Source organism: Camelus bactrianus, chromosome 5, assembly GCF_048773025.1.
Source record: "Camelus bactrianus isolate YW-2024 breed Bactrian camel chromosome 5, ASM4877302v1, whole genome shotgun sequence".
NCBI classification, from domain to species: domain Eukaryota; kingdom Metazoa; phylum Chordata; class Mammalia; order Artiodactyla; family Camelidae; genus Camelus; species Camelus bactrianus.
The window spans coordinates 12,307,337-12,330,819 of record NC_133543.1 but is presented as its reverse complement, the minus strand read 5'-3'; the positions used below and the strand labels follow the sequence as shown (position 1 = coordinate 12,330,819).

The window sequence follows — 23,483 nt, the reverse complement described above, 5'->3', positions numbered from 1 at the left end:
GAAGGCCCTACCTTTGTGGCCTCACCTAAACCTATCTTCCAAAGGCCCCATCTCCAAATCCCATTACACTGGGAATTACGGCTTAACCATATGAATTTTACAGGATCATAATTCTGTCCACAGTACACTATATTTAAAAAACACACACTCAAGGGTTGACATTCAAATAAATTAACTATTTTTACTGCCTGCCAATGACATTCTTAAGTAATACTGTTTTTTTTTTTTCATTTTAACTACGAGTATAAGGTGACAGTAAACATATAATGACTACTAGCAGTCTGATGCCACTGCCTTGAATAATGCTAAGAACACAGAAGTTTTATCCATTACTGCTTTTATACCATAAGTGCAATATCAACACAGTAAAAAAAGCCTAGTAATATCTTAGTAGTATTATAAAAATAGTTCTGACTTTGAAAACTCACCACTGCCTTACAAGGTTAAATTCAAATAACCAGAACAGAAAGAATTTTTACAAACTGCAAAATTTATTAGCAATTTTAGGTATTATTACAAAGTACTGAACAACAGATATAACCAACACTAAAAACTTGATCCATTCCTAAACTTTCCAAGTTCATTTTGATGAAAATGATCATGTTATACTTTCACTTGATGAAACCTCTATTAGAAGGAAACATAAAGTTCTATGGGATCTAAAAAAGAAAAAATAAAACTACCTTAGTTGTGATAAAATAATTAAAGAAATAAAGCAGACCATTTTGTATGCTATAAGCATAGTCACGTTTGTATATGGTTGTTAACATTTATAAAGACAGATACACCAGAATTATTACCAGTGATGGCCTTGGGAAGGGAAATCAGATGACTTAGTGTAAAAACGGTAAGAAATTTAGTCTAGGTTCTCTTCCAGTTTTAAGGTGTCTTGTCTTACATTTAGTTCTTTAAACAATTTTGAGTTTATTTTTGTATATGGTGTGAGGGAGTGTTCTAATTTCACTGATTTACATGTAGCTGTCCAGCTTTCCCAACAACACTTGTTACCTTTTCTCCATTGTATACTCTCGCCTCCTATGAAGTAGATTAATTGACCATAGGTGTGAAGGTTTATTTCTGGGTTCTCTATTTTATGTATGTCCTTCTGTGCCAATACTATGCTGTTTTTGTAGATTAAAGCCCCAATGAGATGACTGTTTAATGGGTACAGAGTTTCAACTTAACGATAATGAAGTTCTGGGAGATACAGGGGTGACATTTGCACAACTGTGTGAATGAATTAATGCCACTGAACTGTACACTTAAAATTGTTAAAATAAGCTTTAAAAAAAACTTTATTGTGGTATCATTTCTGTACAGTAAACTACATGTATTTCAGATGTAAAAAAAAAAAATACCATGCTCTTTTTATTACTATAGATGAATGGTAGTTAGGAGTATGGAATTACACCTCCAGCTTTGTCTTTTTTTTCTCAGAATTGCTTTGGTAATTCTAGATCTTTTGTGGTCCCATATAAACTTTAGGATTTTTTTGTTCTAGATGTGTGGAAAACTATTCCAGGTATTTTGATAGGGATTACACTAAATCTGCAGATCTCCTTGGGTACTATGGACTTTTTAACAATATTAATTCTTTCAACCCAAGAGCACAGGGTATCTTTCCATTTATCTGAATCATTCTCAAATTTCTTTCATTAATATTTTATAGTTTCACAGTATAGGTCTTTCACTTCCCTGGTTAAGTTTATTCATAGGTATTTTATTTTTCTTGACACAAAGTTAAACGGCGTTTTATTTTTAACTTTCTTTTCCTGGTATTTCATTACTAGTGTATAGAAACGCCACAGATATTTGTATATTAGTCATGTATCCTACTCCCTTGCTTAAGTCATTTATTAGTTTTAACAGATTTTGTGTGGAGACTTCAGGGTTCTCTATACAGAGCATCATGAGATCTGCAAACAGTGACAGTTTTACCTCTTCCCTTCCAATCTGAATCCCTTTTATTTCTTTTTCTTGTCTGACTGTTCTGTCTAGGACTTCTAATATTATGTTAAATTGAAGTGTTAAGAATGGGCATCCTTGTCTTCTTCCTGAATTTAGTGGGAAGGCTAAACTCCTAGAAGAGAACATAGGCAAAACATCCTCTGACATAAATCATAGCAATATTTTCTTAAATCAGTCTCCCAAGGTACAACCTACGGAACAGGAGAAAATACTTGCAAACAATGAAATTGTTACTCCTTGCTTCCTCCTTAGTTTGACAACAGCTGCGTTCTGTTTGTAAAAGTCCTTCCTTGTTTTGGTAGTGCGTACGATGAAGCAGTACACTATATTATGCTTGAAAACAAAAACATCAGCGGGCACCCCTGGACTTTACTGACTAAACAGTGTGCATGTAGTATGTTTCTGTGTGTTCACCTTAGCAGCTTTCTTAGACTTAATTAAGTACAGACCTACATCTGGACTATCGAATGTAATTCTTAAAGATGTAGACCATTTTGACAACTAAGTAATAATGGAGCTTTTTTTGGTTAGAGGAATTTCAAGATTTTGTTTTCAGTATTTGCCAATGATGTGACCAATGAGTGGTTAATATCCAAAATATACAAACAGCTCATACAACTCAATATCAAAATAAACAAACAACCCTATCAAAAAGTGGGCAGAAGCATATTTTAAATGGGTTGTTTTTATGGCTACCAGGAGGGGAAGAGGGTGGGATGAAAAGGGATAAATTGGGAGTTTGAGATTTGGAGATAATAATATACATAAAATAGATAAACAACAAATTTATACTGTATAGCATAGAGAACTATATTCAATATCTTATAGTTACTTACAGTGAAAAAGAATATGAAAATGAATATATGTATGTTCCTATATGACTGAAGCATTGTGCTATACACCAAAAATTGACACATTGTAAACTGATTTTATTTCAATAAAAATATTTTTAAAAAATGGGTTGTTTTTTAATTGAAGTACAGTTGATTTAAAATGTTCCATTAGTTTCTGGTGTACAGCATGGATGGACTTGGAAGGCATTATGCTAAGTGAAATAAGTCAGACAAAAAGATAAATACTGTAAGATATCACTGCATGTGGGATATAAAAAAATACAATAGAATATAACAGAAAAGAAACAGACTCACAGTTGTAGAGAAGGAACTAGTGGTTACCACTGGGGAGAGGGAAGGGGGAGGGGCAAGATGGAGGTGCAGAATTAAGAAGTACGAACTATCAGGTATAAAATAAGCTACAAGGATGTATTGTACAACATGGGGAACACAGCAAATATTTTATAATAACTATAAGCGGACTATAACCTTTAAAAATTGTGAATCACTATATTATATACCTATAACATATACTGTATATCAACTATACCTCAATTTTAAAAATATATTGTAAAATAAATACATAAATAAAGTTTAAAAAATGGACAGAAGACCTAATTATACATTTTTCCCAAAGAAGACACAGAGATGCCCAAAAGGCACGTGAAAAGATGCTCAACACTGCTAATTACTTGAGAAATGGAAATCAAGCCACAGTTAGGTATCACAGAATGGCAATTATCAAAAAGTCTACAAATAATACTGCAGAGGGTGTGGTGAGAATGGAGCCCTCATACACTGTCAGGAGGAATATAAACTGGTGCAGACACTATGGAAAACAGTATGGAGGTTTCTTAAAAGAACTAAAAATCAAACTACCATGTATGATCCAGCAATACCACTCCTGAGTATAGATCTGGAAAAAATAAAAATTCTAATTCAAAAAGACTCATGCACCCCAATGTTCACAGCAGCACTATTTACAACAGCCAAGATATGGAAGCAACCTAAATGTCTAACAGCAGATGAATGGATAGAGAAGATGTGGGACACACACACACACAAACACACACACAAAATGGAACACTAGTCTGCCATACAAAAGAATGAAATAATGCCACTGCAGCAACATGGATGGACCTAGGTATTATCACACTAAGCACGTCAGAGAAAGAAAAAAACCACATGATATCACTTATATGTGGAATCTTAAAAAAAAAAAAAAAGATACAAATGAACTTATTTACAAAACAGAAAGAGACTTACAGACATAGAAAACAAACTTACAGTTACGGGAAGGGGGTAAATGAGTTTGGGATTAGCAGATACAAACTGCTATATATAAAATGGGTAAGACAAGGCTGTACGGTATAGCACAAGGAACTGCACTCAGTATCTTGTAATAACCTACAGTGAAAAAGAATACGGAAAAGAGTATATGTATAACTGAGGCACTATGCTGTGCACCAGAACTAACACAACATTGTAAATCAACCAAACTTCAATAAAAAATCAACATAAGAAACAAATCAATATATGACAAAAATATAGTCAGTTGCTTATTCTATGTTGGATTAAGTTTTCAACCAAAAACCTGAGACAGTTCTTAGCTGGAAGCTCTGTAAGACTGAAAGACAACATGCATGCCATGAATGTGATCAGTCCCTCCAAATGAAGAATTCAGTCCAATATGATATTTCTGGAGCACTGACAATCAGCTTCATCATGATATTATTTTAAATAAATAAGGCACAAATCTAGTATCTAGAGTCGACATGAAATACTTTTAACCAAAATTAACTTAAAAGAGGAAATATAACTTTCAAAATAACAGTTGTCATTTCACATGTGCTTAAGTAATACTTTCTATTCCCAAACTGCAAGCTACTAATAACTTAGAAGCCTCTGGAGATTGATGGTATCAGTACAAGGAGAGTTGCTACAGAACAATGGTATGGAGGTTTCTCAAAAAAATAAAACCATAACTACCACACAATTCAACTTTTGGATATTTACCTAAAGAAAACAAAAAACACTAACTCAAAAAGATTTAAGTACCCCATGTTCACTGCAGCATTGTTTACGATAGCCAGACATGTAAACAACCTAAGTGTGTCTCTCTTTCTCTCTCTATATATATACACACACACACACACGTATATGTACACACATATATAGACACTTAGGTTGTTTACACACCTTAGCTCTTGTAATATATATACACATATATACGTGCATACATGTGTATGTATGTATGTTTCACAATATTATTCTCACTCACTAAAAAGAATGAAATCTTGCCATTTGTGAAAAACACGGATGGACCTTGAGGGCATCATGCTGAATGAAACAAGTCAGCCAAAGACAAATACTGGATGATCTCACTCATATGTGGAATCTAATACAGACAAACAAACAAACAAAGGAACTCATGCAGAGAGCAGGTTGGTGGCTGACAGTGAAGCGGGTAAGAAGTAGGTGAAATGGATGAAGAGGGTCAAAAGTTAAAAACTTCCAGTTCTAAAATAACTCATGGGGATGTAATGTAAAGCATAGTGACTACACTTAATAGTACTATATTGAATATCTGAAAGTTACTAAAAGAGTAGATCTTAAAAGTTCTCATCATAAGAAAAATAATTGTGACTATGTAAGGTGACAGATGTTAATTACTTATGGTGATGATTTTTCAACATACACATTTACCAAATCATTATGTAGTATACCCAAAACTAGTAAGATGTCATATGTCAGTTATACATCAATTTTTTTAAGTACTAAACAACAGTAATACAACATAATTTATTCAATTAGGTAAATCCGGTAAACGAATTGACCTAGTTACATCAGATAAATAGAATAAGAATTAATTAATCAGGTAATTACTGCTAATTTTCTTCTGTGATAACACTATTATGGTGTTAAGGAAAGTCTATTACTACAGATGATGAACACTGAAGTTTTTAGAAGTCTGCATCTTTCAGAGTTCAGAAAAAAAATTGAACAAATAAGGGAAAAGCACGTTGTACATAATTTAGTCTCTCTCTAATGACTATCAGAAGGCACTTGAAGATCCTGTTCCATCTCAGTGTCACATTATTATCGACACTAATCACATATTATACATACCGTGAACCAAATTTGTATTGCCTATTCATAATTTGCATATTTTTAAGCCTTGGTCCACTGTGAAACCAATACAAGGTAATGATAACTATCTGGAAAAGAGGAGAAAGAGAAGAGGGAGGAAGGAAATACACTCAGTCCTCCATATATATGATTTCTACATCCACAGATTCAACCAACTGTGGATGGGAAACAATTTTTTTTAACTCCAGAAAGTTTCAAAAAACTTGAATTTGCCGCATGACAACCAACAACTATTTACACAGAACGTATACTGCATTTACAACTATTCACAAAGTATTTATTTACATTGTATTAGGTATTATAAGTAATGTAGAGATGATTTAAAATATAAGGGAGAATGTGCGTAAGTTATACACAAATATTACACCATTTTATACAAGGGACACCCACCTCCCCCAGGGGTCTTGGAACCAATCCCCCACTGACACTGAGCAACGACTCTATAGAACCACTGTTAACTGTACGTGCAATTCTGGGTTATACATAAACTTCTGCTCTTTTTCCCTCTTAATAATTACAGCTTGAGAGTTGTATTTTACAACTCCATATTACAAAACTCTTTGTTTGCAGATGTTTTTAACTTGCTAAATGTTCCATTAACTATAACATAATTTACTTAACATGTCCCACCATTGAATGTTTGAATTATTTTAAAATATATCCTACTAAAATTCAAATCACACTGACCATCCTTGTGCATAAAACTTTTTCTGTATTTATTTGCATCATAAGCAAGAGGGATTGCTGAAGTCTAAGAATCTTTGATACTTTCGGTTTAAAAAAAAAATCACTTTTTCTTGGTTATTTCTGTGTTGGTTTTCCTGATTATTAATAAGTTAAATACTTTTCCTGTTGTCAACTTTATTAGCCAGGTTTATTCCCACCCCTATGTGTTTTGAATACTGCTTTTGGGATAAATCTGTACCCAGGTCTTTATTTCCCATCTGTCTCCTATATGAGTAGGTTCAGGGGAAAAAATTTCAGTACACATTTTCATTGTTTGGATTTTGAATCTAAAAGGCATACTTTTTATATCTCTGGAGTTAACAACAAAAAAGTACCCTAATAGAAAAAACTGTTATCATCTCCCTTATCTCAAACTCAAGTGGATACCCGTTATTCGAATATTAGGCATTAGCAAACATGCTTACTAGCTAAATTTATCCGTAGCCCCAAAATCAACAAAGTCATTCGCAGACATGCACAGAGCAGCAAGCAGCAAAAGATTCAAATCACCCAGAGCTCAACATCCCAGCTAAGGTCTAACCAGGCACTGTTCTGCTGACTTGTTTCAGGTATCATACTTCTTACAATCTATGGTCATGTTTTCCACATTCATGTGCCTTTTGTTGCTGATCTTCCTGCTTAAAATTCCCCCCCACCCCAAGTGTTTTGCTGAAGGGCTGTCTAGTGTTCCTAAGAGCAAGAAGGCTGTGATGTGCACTATGGATTAAATATGATTAGATACTAATGTTGTAAACAACTAATGCTGTTCACCTTGAATTAGATATTGACGGATCAACAACATATATTAAATAAGGAACATTATACAGAAATACACTTAAAATAAGGTTATGTTTTGGTTGGCTGATTTAAATATTGTCTGAGAGGCTCCCAGTAATCTAAATTTCCCCTAGGAGCAATGGTTCAGTATTTGCTAGTTCAGTGTTTGTGGCAACTTTACAGAACACAGTAACTACCATGAGTAACAAGAATCAACTGGAGGTGGCAGTCCTTACCATTCACAGGGAAAAATAATAGACAGGGTGTGACAGAGAGTGCAAGGATATTCTCATTTTCTTTTTTTAAAATCACCTTCAACTGTAGAATTCCTTCTTTAAGTTACATCTTAAAAGACATTCAGCAAAGCTGTATCACTGGAATACTATTCACAACTCCTCCACAGAACCCTTAAGCCTTGAGGGACGGGGGTACTGTGCATCATTAGAGTGCAAAGAACAAACTAGGGGAGCTAGGACTCTATTTAAGGCTCTAGTAACTTCTTCCCCTACCTTGGAGAAATTTTTGATACCTCTTGGGTCTTTGTTTCCTAGACTTCTAAAATGAAGGAACAGGATTAAGAACCATTATCATCACTCAATACTTAAAATTTGTAAAGCACACAATGATTCTGACTTAAAATTTTATATTTGATATTCAAGAAAACTTTTGCTATTTTTAAATCATGTTACAACAGCTATGATTTCCAGAAGTACTTTACGTATTTATAAATTTCAGAAAACCACCCTATGAGTTAACAGAGATCCAGGTGGGCAACTAAAAAATTCTGTCTTGCGAAAGCCTTTCAGTGCAGTTCACAAGCACAATAGGCAACCAGAAAGGAATGACTAAATAAATTACTTCCGCATATCTCTATCATGAGATCTTACATAATCATTAAAAATGCCTGAAATATTTCAAACAAACTGCACATGATCTAAGTGGAAAAATCACACTGTGGGATAATTATAATTATTTTAAAAGAACTGTACACTTTTGCTCAAAAGCCAAAAAATAAGAAGGAACACACAATCAAAGTAACAGAGCAAGGACTTATGGTAAGATTCTGTTGTCTTCTTCACACCCTGGGTTTTTCCAAGTTGGCCACAACAGACATGAATTACTTTTATAAGGAGGTAAGACTGGTGTTTTTCTTTTTTTTTAAATGATATTCTGAAATGTCTAAGTTTGCCAAATACTCTCACAACCTTTGCTGGGATATTCCTATACCAATGTTCTCAATTATTTTTGTACATTTATGCTTATTTATTACTCTCAATTTATCAGCAGTCTTTGCACTTCCAAAGTACATTAGAAAAAACACTGACAATACAGTGGAGAGGTCCAGGAAACAGTTATTGCTCACAGGACAACAGTAATTTTTGTGTTTCTGTATTATAGACTAAGAATTCACACCAAATTAAAAGGGTCTGTTTCCAAAAGTCTAATTTAAAATACAGAACCTGTAGCATATACAAAAATAACTATTTTGAGGTGGGAGGACAACGCTTCAGAAATACAAAGATAAAGTCCATTCTCCAGAACAACTATAACAGAGACATTTCACATAACAGATCTCTTAACTGTCCATCAAAAGATACGCCTTCTGCATTACGACTCTTGGACAGAGAAAGCAAATGGTGATTTCAACTAGTCCTAATCAGGCTAGCAGAGCATAGAGGCTTGATCTGCAACTGAGATACTTCTTTGAGCAAGTCTTTTCCTAAATTGAAAAAAAAAAAAGTATATGTATGAAAAATAAAAAATCAGGAAGACTGATCCAGTTAAAGAAGATCAAGGAGACAAGGAAATGTAACACATGACCCTTACTTAGATCCGGGTTTGGGGAAAAAAAAAAACAGCTATTAGAGATGTCTGAATGTGGACCTGGTGTTACATAATATTAGGGAATTATGGCTAATTTTCTTTGTGTGAATTGTACACTGAAACTGCATTCTGAAGCATCATGTGTTATGACGTCTCTAATTACTCTAAATGGTTAAAATGTCTGTACGCATGTATGCATATAGAGACAGAATGTTACTGGTTGAATTACATCCCCTCAAAATTCATATGGTGAAGTCCTAACCTGCAGCAGCTTATTGGGAAACAGAGTCCTTGCAGATGACATTAGTTAAGATGAAGTCATACTGGAGGAGGGTGGGCCACTAATTCAACATGACTGGTGTCCTTATAAAAAGGGGGAATTCGGACAAATGTAAGGTTGGAGTTAATGCTGGCACAGTGACAGAACTACCAGAAATTAGGAGAGATCTGAACAGATCTGTCCCTAGTACCTTCAGAGAGAACATGGTCCTGCTGACACCTTGATCTCAGACATCTAACATCTAGAACTGTTAAGACAATAAATGTCTATTGTTTAAGTCACTCAGTTTGTGGTATTTTGATGTATCAGCCCTAGCAAGAAAATACAGCAAAACTATAACAAGTGTTGAATTTAGGAGGCAAGTATATGGTATTAACTTCTTTCTTCAACTTTTCTGTATATCTAAAATGCTTAATACCGTACGGTAAATACTTTAGGATTGTGTGAATATTCTGTTCCCCAGTAACCATTCATTTAATAGTCATTGATGTCACTTATCTGAATAAAAGGAACTTCGTTTATCAATATCCACAAAGTAAGTGCTGGGATTTTGACTGCTATCATGTTGAATCTACATAGCAAGCTGGGAAGAACTGACAACTTGACAATATTAAATCTTCTTACCATGTACATTAAATATTTTGCTATGAGAGGGAGTGCTATGGGGAGAAACAAAAACAGGTAGGGGAGCACAGATGTGAAACAGAAATGTTTCAGATGAAATAACTTAGGATGCTAAAAGAAAGGATACATCAAGTGGAGAAGGGGAGGAGGGGCAATTCTAGACAGAGGAAACAGCAAGTGGAAGTAAAAGAGAAATACTGAGGGCTTTTGGGGGGGGTTGAGATAAAACTGAATGATAACACTGTATTCATTTTAAGTGTATATACAGTTTTTTAAATGGTGGGGTAGGGGAGAGGGAGCAGCAGAGAAAGATGCTGGAAACCTAAAGTTCATATACTGAAGCTAGATTCTGAAATGCCCATTATGCTAACCTATATGAAAGAGTTTATATGTATCACATAAAGCAGAAGCTGTAACTGGGGTCTATGGATACATAAACGGGCAAAAGGAATTCAATGACCCTCCCTACCTCAGAGTTGCATGTAGAATTCTAATATGGATATTTATGTTTTTCTGGGAAGAAGTATACAACTTTCATCAGACTCCCATGGGTCCAAAAAGTATAGAAGCCACTATTACAGGCAATGATGAATCATCCCAGGTATGTATAGCACATGAAAATTATCGAAAAGGGGCAGATTAGTGATTTTACGTTCCCCTTGTTACTCATGCTGAGGAATGACTCATCACTCTCTGGGAAGCAACACCATTCAAGAAAGCAACAACTATGATAATACAAGTGGTGGTTGGGTGTGAGAAAAACTACCATATTCACACACTGATAGTGTACATACTGTGACCAAGCAACTGCACTTCTGTGAATTTACTCCTACATACACGCTCACTCGTGCACAAACGCATGCACAAGGTTATTCAGTGGAGCACCGTTTTTAGTAACAGAAGACTGGAAACCACTCATGTCTACCAAATAGAGGGCTAGTTAAAGAAAATCATGAAATACCCACACAACAATTATGCAACTCTTATAAAGAAGGTAGTTCTATTTAGGATCTCCAAGATACACTGTTAAGTGAAAAAAAAGTACAGAACACTGTATAGACTACTACTGTGTACGTGAAAAGGAACCCAAAAGAGGGGCATATACACATCTGTAGTAAATGCGTTTGCTATATACAACCCAAAATATCTCTGGAAGAATTCACAACAGACTGCTAACTGTGGCTAATGAACAAATAAAAGAGGACTGGAGGACAGCAGTACCAAGGAGACAGAGATCACTATACATTCTCTTCTACCTTTCACTTTTTAAAACACATGTACATAGTATATAAAGAAATGAATGAATGAATAAATGCAAAAGAAAAATAATTTATAAAAAATGCTACTAAAGTAGTGTTATGTGCAGTTTCAGCACAGTACCAGAAATGATTACGCTGGACACAAAATTAGTGTAAAAAGCCATAGATGGAAATGAGCATTGTGGGTAGAAAATGTGGGTGAAAAGCTCCCTAATAATATCAACTACAATTTGAGTACCTGAAACATGTGAAAGAGGCACAGTCTACATACTACGGGTGTGATACGTGTGGGTAAAATTTATCAAGAAATATTCTGCCAAATTCTACAATTATCTGGCAGATTTAAAGGCTGAAAATCATTAGGTTACTAAAACAAACACACCAAAGTCCTAGCTGGTAATCAATTTTGAACAAAGCTAGATATGACAACTTCAAGACCACAAAATAATGTGAATGTATTCCTGATGGAAGGTTCTTCTATTTTAGACTTTTCTGGCCATGTAACTTAAAATTTTAGCTCTCTCTCAAAGACAATGAACCAAAAAACTCTTCCAACTTATACTGAGATGTTTGGAGTTTGCTTTTTGTTTTGTTTTTTGTAAAGGTGGAGAAAAGAACATTAAACTTGTATTCAGGGGACTTGGATTCTTCCACTAACTGTGTAACGATGAACAAATTTAGTCTCCTCGATCCTGTTCCTTAAGGGTCTAGATGGGATGATCTCTAAAAGTAAAATAATTCTAAAACTTCAGGATTATATGGGGAGCAGCAAACAATGTTCCAGTTTCTCTTAGCTCATTTTAAAACTTGGCTTAACAACTAAATTGAAGGTTAAAGCATTTAACAGAATACACAAAGACAATCATTACCAAAGGAACAAACCAAAGAGATGGCTGTGAATAGTTCCAATTTATCAATAGTAAGATAAAATGACAAGCTATGTGTGACAGGCTTTGAATGCCGCTTCACAGTTTCTGGTTCTATTACCCACACTGGCCTAAAAGCCTAATTAGTTCCTCAGTCTTTGGTATTTGTGGTGTCTTTAATTACCCTACAAAACATACCGTCTTACTCTGGTATTTCCCTCTGAACAAGTCAGTCTGAGTTTCAAAAGTAACAGTGGTTATTAAGGATATGATAAACAGAGTTAACCAAATACCTAAAAGTGAAGTTTAAAAAAATTCACCACTGAAACACGTGTCCTTCATTATTTTTTTTTTAAGTTAAAAAATTTTTTTAAATTATTTTATTTTATACTTTCTTTGGTGGGGAAGAGGTTTACTTTTTATTTTTAGAGGAGGTACTGGGAATTGAACCCAGGGCCTTGTGTATACTAAGCATGTGCCCTACCACTTGAACTATATCATCCTCCCTCCTTCATTATTTTTGATGAATCTTCTCTTTATAAAGGCTCAGTACTGTTAAGTAAAACTACTTTTATTAGAGCTAAAACTAAAGATTATTGATTTCTAACCACAAAGTCAAACTCACTATAGTTTTCTAACCATACAATCAAACTTATATTCATATTTATACCCATGGACAATAATCCACACTTCTGGTTGGGATAATCAATTGTTTATAGAATTCTAATATGGATATTTACATTTTTTTCTGGAAAGAAGTATACAACTTTCATCAGATTCCCATGGGGTCCAAAAAGTATAGAAGCATTAAATACAGCAAATGTACATAGCTCAAATTGTAGAGTGCATGTTTAATATGCACAAGGTCCTGGGTTCAATCCTCAGTACCTCTATTTAAAAAACAACAACTAATAATAAATAAATAGACCTAATTACCCCCCCCCAAAAAAAAGTTTAAAAAAAAATCACAATGAGAGAGTACTTCACATCCACTAGGGCTATTTTAACCAAAAAAAGGGAAAAATAACAAGTTTGGTGAGTATGTGGAGAAACTGGAACCCTCAAATACTGCTAGTGAGTATGTAAAATACTGCAGAGAAAAGAGTTTGGAATTACCCTAAATCCTAAACATAGAATTAGCATAATACCCAGCAATTCCACTTCTAGGTATACCCCCAAGAGAACTAAAAGCATTATGTGCACACAAAAACTTGTACAGGAATGTTCATAGCAGCATTATTCACAAGAACCAAAAAGTGAAAACAACCCAAACGTTTTACTGACTAGACTGCCCAGTTAAGAGAGAAGATAAGCTGAGCACAGGCCCAGTGGAAGAGATGCACAAGGCAAGACATGGAGGGACTCAGAGTGCTGATGTTCTCAAAGTCCACGACTCCACGTGTTCACCAACCCAGACGCCCTCCGAACCTTGTCCTTTCTTTTCTATGGAGGCTTCATTACCTGGGCATTATTGACTAATCACTGGCAATAGATTCAACCTCCAGTCCCTCTCCTCTCCTAGAAGCCAAGCGGTTGGGCTGAAAGTTCCAACCCTCTAACCACATATGGTTTCCCTGACAATCAGCATTCATCCTTAGGTGCTTTCCAAAAGTCACCTCACTAACACAAACTCAAATGTGATTAAATGGGGTTTGTTATGAATATCAAGACACATTTCTCACTATAATCACTAAGGACATTCCAACGGTTTCAGGAGCTCTACGCCAGAAACTAGACAGACCAAATACATGTTTCTTATTATAAATCTCTTGGGGGTTGGGGGGGAGTTGTGCAGGGAGGGAAGCTCTGGATTGATACGGAATGATTTTTTGAATATGTTTGTAGGAAAAAACAAGGCTCGCACACACAAATGGGACTATATCAATCTTAAAAATTTTGGTGCAGCAAAGGACACAATCAACAGAGTGAAATGGCAACCTACAGAATGGGAGAAAATGTCTGCAAATCTGATAGGGGGTTAATATTTAGGACACATGAAGATCTCCGACAACTCAACAACAAAAAAATCAAATAACCCAATTAAAATTTGGGCAAAGAGCTTAAAGAGACATTTCTCCAAAAAGGATATACAAATAACCAACAAGCATATGAAAAAGATGCTCAACATCATTTATTATTGGAGAAATGCAAAATGAAACCATGAGATATCACCTCACATCCATTAGAATGGCTACTATCAAAATATAGGGAGTAAGAGTTGGTGAGGATGTGGAGAAATTGGAACCCTTCTGCACTGTTAATAGGATTGTGGAATGGTGCAAACCACTGTGGAAAACAAGATGGAGGTTCCTCAAAAAATTAAAAATAAAACTACCACATGACCCAGCAATCCCTCCTCTGAGTATGTATTAAAAGGGTCCCAAAGAGATATTTGCACACCTATGTTCATAACAGCACTATTCACAAAAGCCAACACATGAAAGCAACCCAAATATCCATCCACAGGTGAATGAATAAACAAAATGTGGTACAAAAAATGGACTAACATTCAGCTGTTAAGAAAAAAAAAGGAAATCCTGTCACATGCCACAACATGGATGAATGTTGAGGACATTATGCTCAGTGAAATAAGCCAGTCACAAAAAGACAAATACTGTATAATTCCAATCATATGAGATATCTAAACTAGTCAAACTCTTAGAAATATAAAGTAGAAGAGTTACTGCCAGGGGTTGGGGCAAGGGGGAAAATGGGGAGGAGCTGTTCAGTGGATGAGAGTTAAAGTTTTGCAAGACAAAAAAAGTTCTCAGATCTCTGGCACAACGTGAATATTATACTTAACACTATTGAACTGTACACTTAAAAATGGTTAAGATGATAATTATCTTTACAATTAAGAAAACCAAGGTTTACAAGTTGTTGTTTTTTTTTAAGCGTGCCACTTTTGTAGGAAAGAGAAGAGAATGCACACACATACACATACCATACACTGGACAAGTAAGAATGGGAGTGGGGAGTTTGGAGAAAGAAGCAAGATTTAAGTACTCTTTCAATACTGTATTAAATTTTAAGCCATGTAAATATTAAACATATTTAAATCAAGAAGAAAAAAGCACACTGGAATATGAACAAAAAGTCAAACCTGATCATCAAAAGTAGTCAAATTGATAAAGCAAACAAATAAAAAAAAAAGGTGTTATCTCAAGTAACTTTTGCTTTGTTCTTTTTTGGTGGGGGGAGGTAATTGCGGGGGCAGGATGTAATTACGTTTTTACACGTACTGGGGATTGAACCCAGGACCTCATGCATGCTAAGCATGTGCTCTACCATTTGAGCTATACCCTTACCCCTCAAGTGACTTTTGAACACAGTTCTCTTAACTGTTCATCTTTAGTGCAATAAGTTTTAAGGAAAAAAAGGAGTGAAAAGAAATCATCTGCACTTAGTAGGATTGTTAGTAATAATACTGGCATTGTAAATTGAGTCTACTTTCTTTGTCGCAAACTCCACTAATGTTAACTTTGATTTGTCATTTAAAATACCAGTATAAACTGATGATTTTTGAAAACACGTTTCCTAGTTCTGCTCACTGAAAGGAGCCTAGAAGCTGAGAAACCTTAGTAACAGTGCATGTAACACCTTGCACCCAAATCTTAATTTATAAATATCACTTTCTATCAGAAGAAAGTGGGGCTTTTTGGAGAAATAGGAAAATACGAAAAACAAGAAACAAAAATATGAGAAGGACCTGGGTTATTTTGTTTTTCCAAACACCAAGAAAGCCCTCAACGATTAATTAGCCTCAGTCAAAAAGGACATGAGAGCCAGCTCAAAGAGGGGCTCACACTGGCCAAATCTGGGACAACTTAAGCATCAAAAAACAATAACTACAATTGACTAACATATTTTAAAAAAAAATAGTAATGTTCCAAAAACTAAGAGAAAACAGAAAAACCTATACTCTTTCAAAACAATGTCAGTCATTAAAGAAAAAAAGGCCATAGAACTGGTCCTGATTAAAGACCAAAGAGATACAATTAAATACAATGTTCAATTCTAGACTGGATTCTAAACTTCAGGGGCAAAAAACTCTACAAGGGATGTTACTGGGACAACTGGAGAAATCTGAATATGAAATCTGCATATTAGATAAATCATATTAGTGTTAAATGTATAGAACTTGTTAATATTGTGGGTATTTAAGAGAATGGTGTTCCTAGTGGAAAGGTGCATGGTGTCTGTAAATGACTCCAGATGGTTCAGAAAAAAATCTGTAGGGTAGGGAGAAAAGAATAGACAGAGAGAGAGGGCCAATGTGACAAAATGGTAACTAGTGAACAGGGATGGAAGAGTGCAAGAGAGTTCCCTGTACTATTATTCCATTTCTTCTGTATGTTTATATTTATTTCAAAAATTTAAAGTTGAAAACATGAAGGAGGGGGAAGCTTTTCTTCACAGAAAGCAGCTAATAATGTAAACAAATAATAGAACTATGAGAATTTAGAAAATTCATTCATTCAATTTTTGTAATCCCCAACCAAACAACAACTAGGCCAATAATCATCAACCATTAGGTGTCAGGGGAAAATGTACCTTTTCAACGAAGAAATCTGGTGGACACCACACTAACCCAGTAAACTCAGCACTGGAAACACTGGGGCAAACTAACATCTGGCAAGCCCCAACACATTACTGATGGCTTGGTCATCACTAGAAACAGGAGAACCAGACATTCTGTCCTTCCTACTGTAATGCAACGCAAATTACCTATCATCCATCACCTATGCAGTATTTTTGCCAAAAATATTTGATCCAAATTTAATCAAACCTCTCCATATCTAACTTCCAATTTACAGGAAGTTTTAAAAATAGAGAAACAAGTTAAATGACATTTTAAGCATTCAGTCAGAAAATCCCAAATTGGACTATTCTTTAAAAAGTCCATGCCAGAGACTTAATGCTGTCTTAGGCATAATAATGATACTGTGTTTCTTATATGGTCTTAGCTGGAAGCTAATTTGCAAAACAAAGATATAAAGTGCAGGAAAATGACATTATTTTAAAGAGATTCATCCTGAAGTATTTAGAGGACAATCATATGATATCTGCATTTAATTTCAGTTGGTTCTTGAGGGGAGAGGTATACTGAGAGCTTAAGTAAAATAGTTAAATGTTAGTAACAGATAAACCTAAATGAAAGCTTACAGGTGTTCACTGTGTCCCTCTTTCGACTTTTCTGGATGTTTGCATTTTCTCATAACATATAAAGATAGAAAAAAGGTTACCAGAATATCCCACATATGAAAAAGGGGAAATTGCTCCTTAAAAGCATCTTACTGAGACAGTAAACAGATCAAGTGCCTATAACAAACTCAGCCTTAACGCACAACTGCGCAGCTGTCAATCCACCCAAGGATCAGCTTGAAACCCAGAAGGCATAGTACCAGGCACTACAGGACACAAAGTAACAGAAAGCAGTCACAAAGCTGTAAATAAACAAAAAGTCACCAAAGATCTCATTAATGGGATGGGGCTTAGCTGGATTTTGAGGAGTGGACAGGACAAGCGTAGTCTGAAAAGTGGGAGACAGGCAAAGAGATCATAAAAGCGTGCCAAGTAGCAGAAATAAACCAGCACTGTGTGAAATATGGATCCCAGTAGAGTCATGAGGAGAATTTTGTAGAAAATTCATTCATCCCTCAGTTTTATGATGCCTGGGTTTTATGAATACAAAAATCAAGGCAATACAGCACCTGCCTTCAAAGAGCTAACAAAGTAGTGAGAAGATACTACTCTAATCAAAATACATTAAGTAGAGATATACACAAAATTATTTAGTAACACAGGGAAAGGAGTAGTTACCAGAAGAACAAGATTATCAGTAAGTTTTCAACAAAGATACCTGAATTAATTTTTAAAAAGTGAAAATGGGAAAGGTAGGAATGGGCAAAATGAAGGGGTCAAAAGGTATAAACTGTCCAATTCTAAAATAAATAAGTCATGTAGATGTAACATACAGCATGGTGATCACAATTAGTAACACTATATTGCATATTTAAAAGTTTCTAAGTGAGTAGATCTTAAAAGTTCTCACCACAAGAAAAAGAAATTTGTTAACTATGTATGGTGATGGACTTATTGTGGTGATCATCTCATAATATATACTAATATCAAATCATTATGTTGTACACCTGAAACTAGTAAGATGTTACATGTCAACTGCACCTCAATAAAAAAAAAATGACTTCAAGTCACAGAAAGTAAAATGCCAAAATTTACTAAACGCATACGATGTACTAGACACTTTCTTTCACCTTTGAGATAAACATTATAATTAACATTTTTATATATAAGGAAACTGAAGTTCAGAAAGTATAATGGACCAAATGCGAAAAAGCTAGTTACTGGTGAGCCTGACATTCAAAGCTAGATCTGTCTACTGCTAAAACCCATGTGCTTTCCAATACAACCCAGCTCTGGGAATTTATAAGCACTCAAATTACGAATATAAGGTACAAACAAACATTAAGTCAGCCACTCTACCAGAAAACACTAAAATGTTCTAGAGTCAGAAAGGATGAGAGTAACATGCCTAAGATTTTCCAATGATGTATCTACTTAAGAGTCTCGGAGAAACTTTCACTGTTTCAATAGAAAAAGAGAATTAACATCTCTTAAAAGTAAAAGTTTCAACACAAATAAAATCCTGGAATAATGTCTGGCAGAAAAGTAGAACAATCAGGAATCTTAAACAACAAATCTAGAATGCTTAAACAACTGGTAAGTTTATGACATTTAATTAAATACACTTCGATAATGAAGATTTCTAATCTGCAGGCTCTAACCAATTAATACCAATTTATCTAAAAGTCCTATTGTCTTGGTGAGCAACCTCAAAAGGATTACATACTTTCTTAAGTGAGAAACTTTCACTAATATCTCCAATATATTTGTTATAAAACTTTACCTGACTTTCTATTCTGAAACATGAAACAGTTTAAACTTCAGCAATAATCAAATAACATTTTTCCCAAAGTAATGTAAGAAGTATACGGACTTGTTACCTAGCGAAGAGAGCTCTGAATAAGCACCTTAAGTGGCTCCTTAAAAGTGTAATTAAAGCCTTAGGTCAGGATAAAACTGACGGCAAAATCTCTTTTTAATATTTTTCACCAGCCAAAGAACGCAAGTTAAGCCATCAACCTCAGAGATAAGGATTTATTTTTTCCTAAAGCACTGTGCTGTAAAGCCAACTTTCTTCCAAAATTCTTCCCCTAAATACAGAAAGATAAGAGCTTTCCACAAATTTCAAAACACGCTAATTACGGAATTTCAAGCCTCAGCACAAACGCAAATGGACACAGCATGTTACTTCTAGGCAAGGAAACCAATTAAAAGTACGAAAGCATTTTACGGTAATAAAAGGTGGGTGTCAAATGCAGTTAAGATTAGGAAAACAAAAATGCCATAGGGGAACAATTAACGTGTTTCTTTTTAACTAAGAGTCTCTAAAAGTTTTCTTTGAATTAAAAAGTTCAACCACTGCATCACGTTCACAGGCAAAAAATACTGCGTGCACTAGATATCCACAGTGTGCTTTAAAGTCAACTCAGCGCTCCCAAGAGGTATTCCTATCAACATTGGCTTTTTGTTAATACTCTACAGTCTTCCAAAGTTCCCAGTCAACTTAATGTCATCTGTGTAGAAATTACTTCAAAACATTCTTAACAGGCTTTCTAAAAGTAATCCGTACTTTTCTGATTTGATTTAAACAGGTCCAATTACGGAATTCCCTATAGACCCGCCTCCTTCTCTCTCCGGAAGGGCCACCAACCACACGGGTTACAACAAAGTATCAACACTTTTTCTTTAAAAAAAAAAAGAATGCTTTCTAAGATCCTAAATATCTAGTTGCCAGAAGGCAACTTAAAATGAGAGATGTGCTGGGAGTTACTAGAGACACATGCAGGGAGCATGATCTTAAACAAACAAAATAGCAACAGAACTATTCCAAAGGAGCGGGGTTTTTATTTAGCCTGTCAAGCTGTGGACCCATCCCTGTTAAAACTGTCGACTTCCAGCCACGACAATTACGAGGCTAAACCTTCCGCTGTTTTGCCGGTTTCGCATTAACTAACTTCCCGTGACCCCTCCAACCAACCACTCAAAGCCACACTCCATTCAGCTCTCGGCCCAACCTCTCCCCTCCCGTCCCAAATTTCAGTTTAACGCGCTTTCCTCCTCTACACTTCAGTTTTATCCGTGGCCTACCCTCCCTACGTCTTCTTGTTGCCACCGGTTCCCAGGCAGGGCCTCAGTCCTTCCATGGCCTCCTTTCCCGATCCGCCTCACGCCTCCAGCCCCCTCCCCGAAGGCCCGAACCCGCCTCAAAGAGCCTCCGGACGTCGATCCTCCCCACTCTTCCAACCTGTCCCCAGGCGCCCCTCCGGGCCCCCAAAGCACGCAACGGCCGAGCTTGAAAATGGCGGAGAGTGCCGCCGCCTGCTGCCGGGGAGCGGTCCCGTGCCGCCGCCGCACTCACCCTCTGGCGCTGAGCAGAGCTCCTAATGGATGGCGAGCGAAGTGTTCGTCTTCACCGTTGGGAATGTCTCTCCTGTCTGGCCTCCTCCCTCCGCCCCTCTCAATCCCACTCCTCCAAAAGAGTAGCCTCCATCTTCCCTATGAGCCACCGAGCGCACGTTCTGCGTCATCACGCCCTGGCGTACGCTACGACGTCACGCGCGCCACGGTCGCCGGGCTCCGTAGGACTCGATCTGCGCATGTGTGTAGGTGAGGGGCGGGGCCTGGCGGGAACCCCACGCGGCTCTGCTGAGCGGCTCTTTGTTCCAGCTGAGAGGAGGTTGGCGCTGCGTGGGGAGGAAGGTGGCCTCCAGTTGGGAGTTAAGCCTAATGCTCTCAAAAATAACCCGTTTAACAAAATTTGAATAAAAGATTTGTTTGAATAAGAAATTTGGTGGCGGTGCTGCAGTTGCTCAATATTCATCCGCGAAACTGGGGCTCCTGCCTGACAATATTTTGAGAATTTGAAAGAAGTCACGGAGCTGAGTCAAGCACAAGATTTGAGTTTGCTCATTACCTGATGTCTCTAGGTTATCTCCTTTCCTCACTCAACGTGGAGACCAAGTTACAAAAACAGCCCTAGGGTACTACCTCCTTGGAAAACCGTTTCAACTGCGTCTACTGAAGCTACGCATATCCTCACCCAGAAACTCAGCAGGTCCTCTCCAAGAGGACCGAGTGCACACGCCCGCCAAAGGCTTGCACAGAAGCTATATTTGTAATAACAAAACACTGGTAACCCAAATGTCCATTAGTAGTTGTAAATAAACTGTCCTGTGATGAGCTGCTATGTAGCAACAGTGTTGCAGCAAAGTGTGTTATAGCTCAGTGTTACAGCTCAGTTGTAACAACAACCTGGATCCAGGAGAGAGACCAAGCAGCGAAGAGTTGGAGAACTCAGGTTTATTATGCCCGCAAGCCCAGAGGAGTAAACACTCCAAGCTCCAGACCCCATCTGTCCGTTTACACATACTTTTATACGCTGCCAGTCAACACTTTGCAACATCATAAGGTGTAACAAAGTTGACAAATTAGGAAGGAGCTTTGTAGAAATGGACCAATCAGGAGTGATAGAAATGGACCAATCAGGAGTTAGCTCAGGGAACCAACAGAATCTCAGGGCTAAGTTCAGCTTTCCTAGAAGCAAGCGATTTCAGAGGCAAAAAGAGAGATAATGACGCGGGGGCCAGGGAACCAGATGATGCTGGCAGGAGAGTAGTGGCCCTGCCTGGGGGTCCTTCTGGTCTTTTTCATGGGGCTTCCCACCTCAACAGGAAATTCAGGCAGACCTCGGAGATACTGTGCCTGTTCCTTTCCAGGCCACCGCAAGGTTTCTTGGTTTCCAAGTGCATGCTGAAGTCATGTTTGCAGTATACTGTACTTTATTAAGTTTGTAATAGCACCATGTCCCTTAAAAAAGTACATATATTTAAAATGCTTCATTGCTAAAAAATGCTAACCATCATCTGACAATGCAGTTGCCACGAAACTTCCATGTTAAAAAAAATACAATATCTGTGAAGTGCAATAAAATAAATTATGCTGTAATTACAGACAAATGAAAACAACCTGGTAAATATCATAGATGCTGTTAAATCAGGCACAAAAAGAGGACACTGGATGATTCAATTTATTTATTTTTAATGTTTAGAACAATGTTTCTTTTCCCACAAGATCATGCAATCATGTATTTTTATTTTATTTATTTATTTATTTTTATTGAAGTATAGTCAGTTTACAATGTGTCAATTTCAGCATAATAAGTGATTCAATTTATATGAGATTTGCAATACAACTTCAATATCCTGTCCACCAGAACTTGACACAACATTGTAAACTGACTACTTCAATTAAAAAAAAAGAAAAATTATTAAGACAATACAACTTCAAAACAAGCAAGTTATCTTCTACCTTTAGAAAAGTAATTTAGCAATATGAACCAAGAATCTTAAAAATATTTATTACTTTTTGTTTAATTGAAGTATAGTCAGTTACAAAGTGTCAATTTCTGGTGTATATACAATGTCCCAGTCATGCATATACATACATATATTAGTTTTCATATTCTTTTTCATTAAAGGTTATTATGAGATATTGAATATAGTTCCTTGTGCTATACAGAGGAAATGTGTTTTTTTAATCTATTTTTATATAGAGTGGCTAACATTTGCACATCTCAAAACTCCCAAATTTATCACTTCCCACCCCCTCTTCCCCGGTAACCATACATTGTTTACTAAAAATATTTATTACTTCTGATTCTAATCCTTTTCTAAAAGTCTATCCTAAGGAAAGTCTCAGAAGTATGAAAAAAAATCTTGTACAAATCTTTCATTGAAGTATCACTGATGATACCAAAAAAAATGGAAGCAACCTAAATGTCCAACAGCAGAGAATGGTTAAATAAAGTCACATCCATACAACAGAATATTATGCAGAGTATCTATAAAAAGGTTTTATAATATCAGAAATGCTTATAATCTAATTTTAGTGGAATTTTAATGTGAAGAACTGTAAATATGTATATGTAATGAGAAATAGCTAAGGAAATAAAATGGTGGATTGAGGATGACTATTTTCTTCAAACACGTGTGTTCTGCTTTTGTAATCACCAAGGGGGAAATGGTGTATCTTT

The 23,483-nt window shown here is 36.1% G+C and overlaps 1 protein-coding gene across 4 annotated transcripts in view; it reads right to left on the bottom strand.

Moving 5' to 3' along the window:
• WDR33 (WD repeat domain 33) overlaps nucleotides 1-20,995 on the bottom strand; it is a 90,484-nt gene extending 69,489 nt beyond the window's left edge. For 2 of the 4 annotated variants that reach the window (XM_074363442.1, XM_074363443.1), the window contains exon 1: nucleotides 20,811-20,995. The gene's annotated coding sequence lies outside the window, so the exon portion shown is untranslated. The remainder of the gene's footprint in view (nucleotides 1-20,810) is intronic. The other 2 variants (XM_045516218.2, XM_045516222.2) reach the window with 2 other exon arrangements.
• Between the last annotated feature and the right edge of the window lie 2,488 nt (nucleotides 20,996-23,483).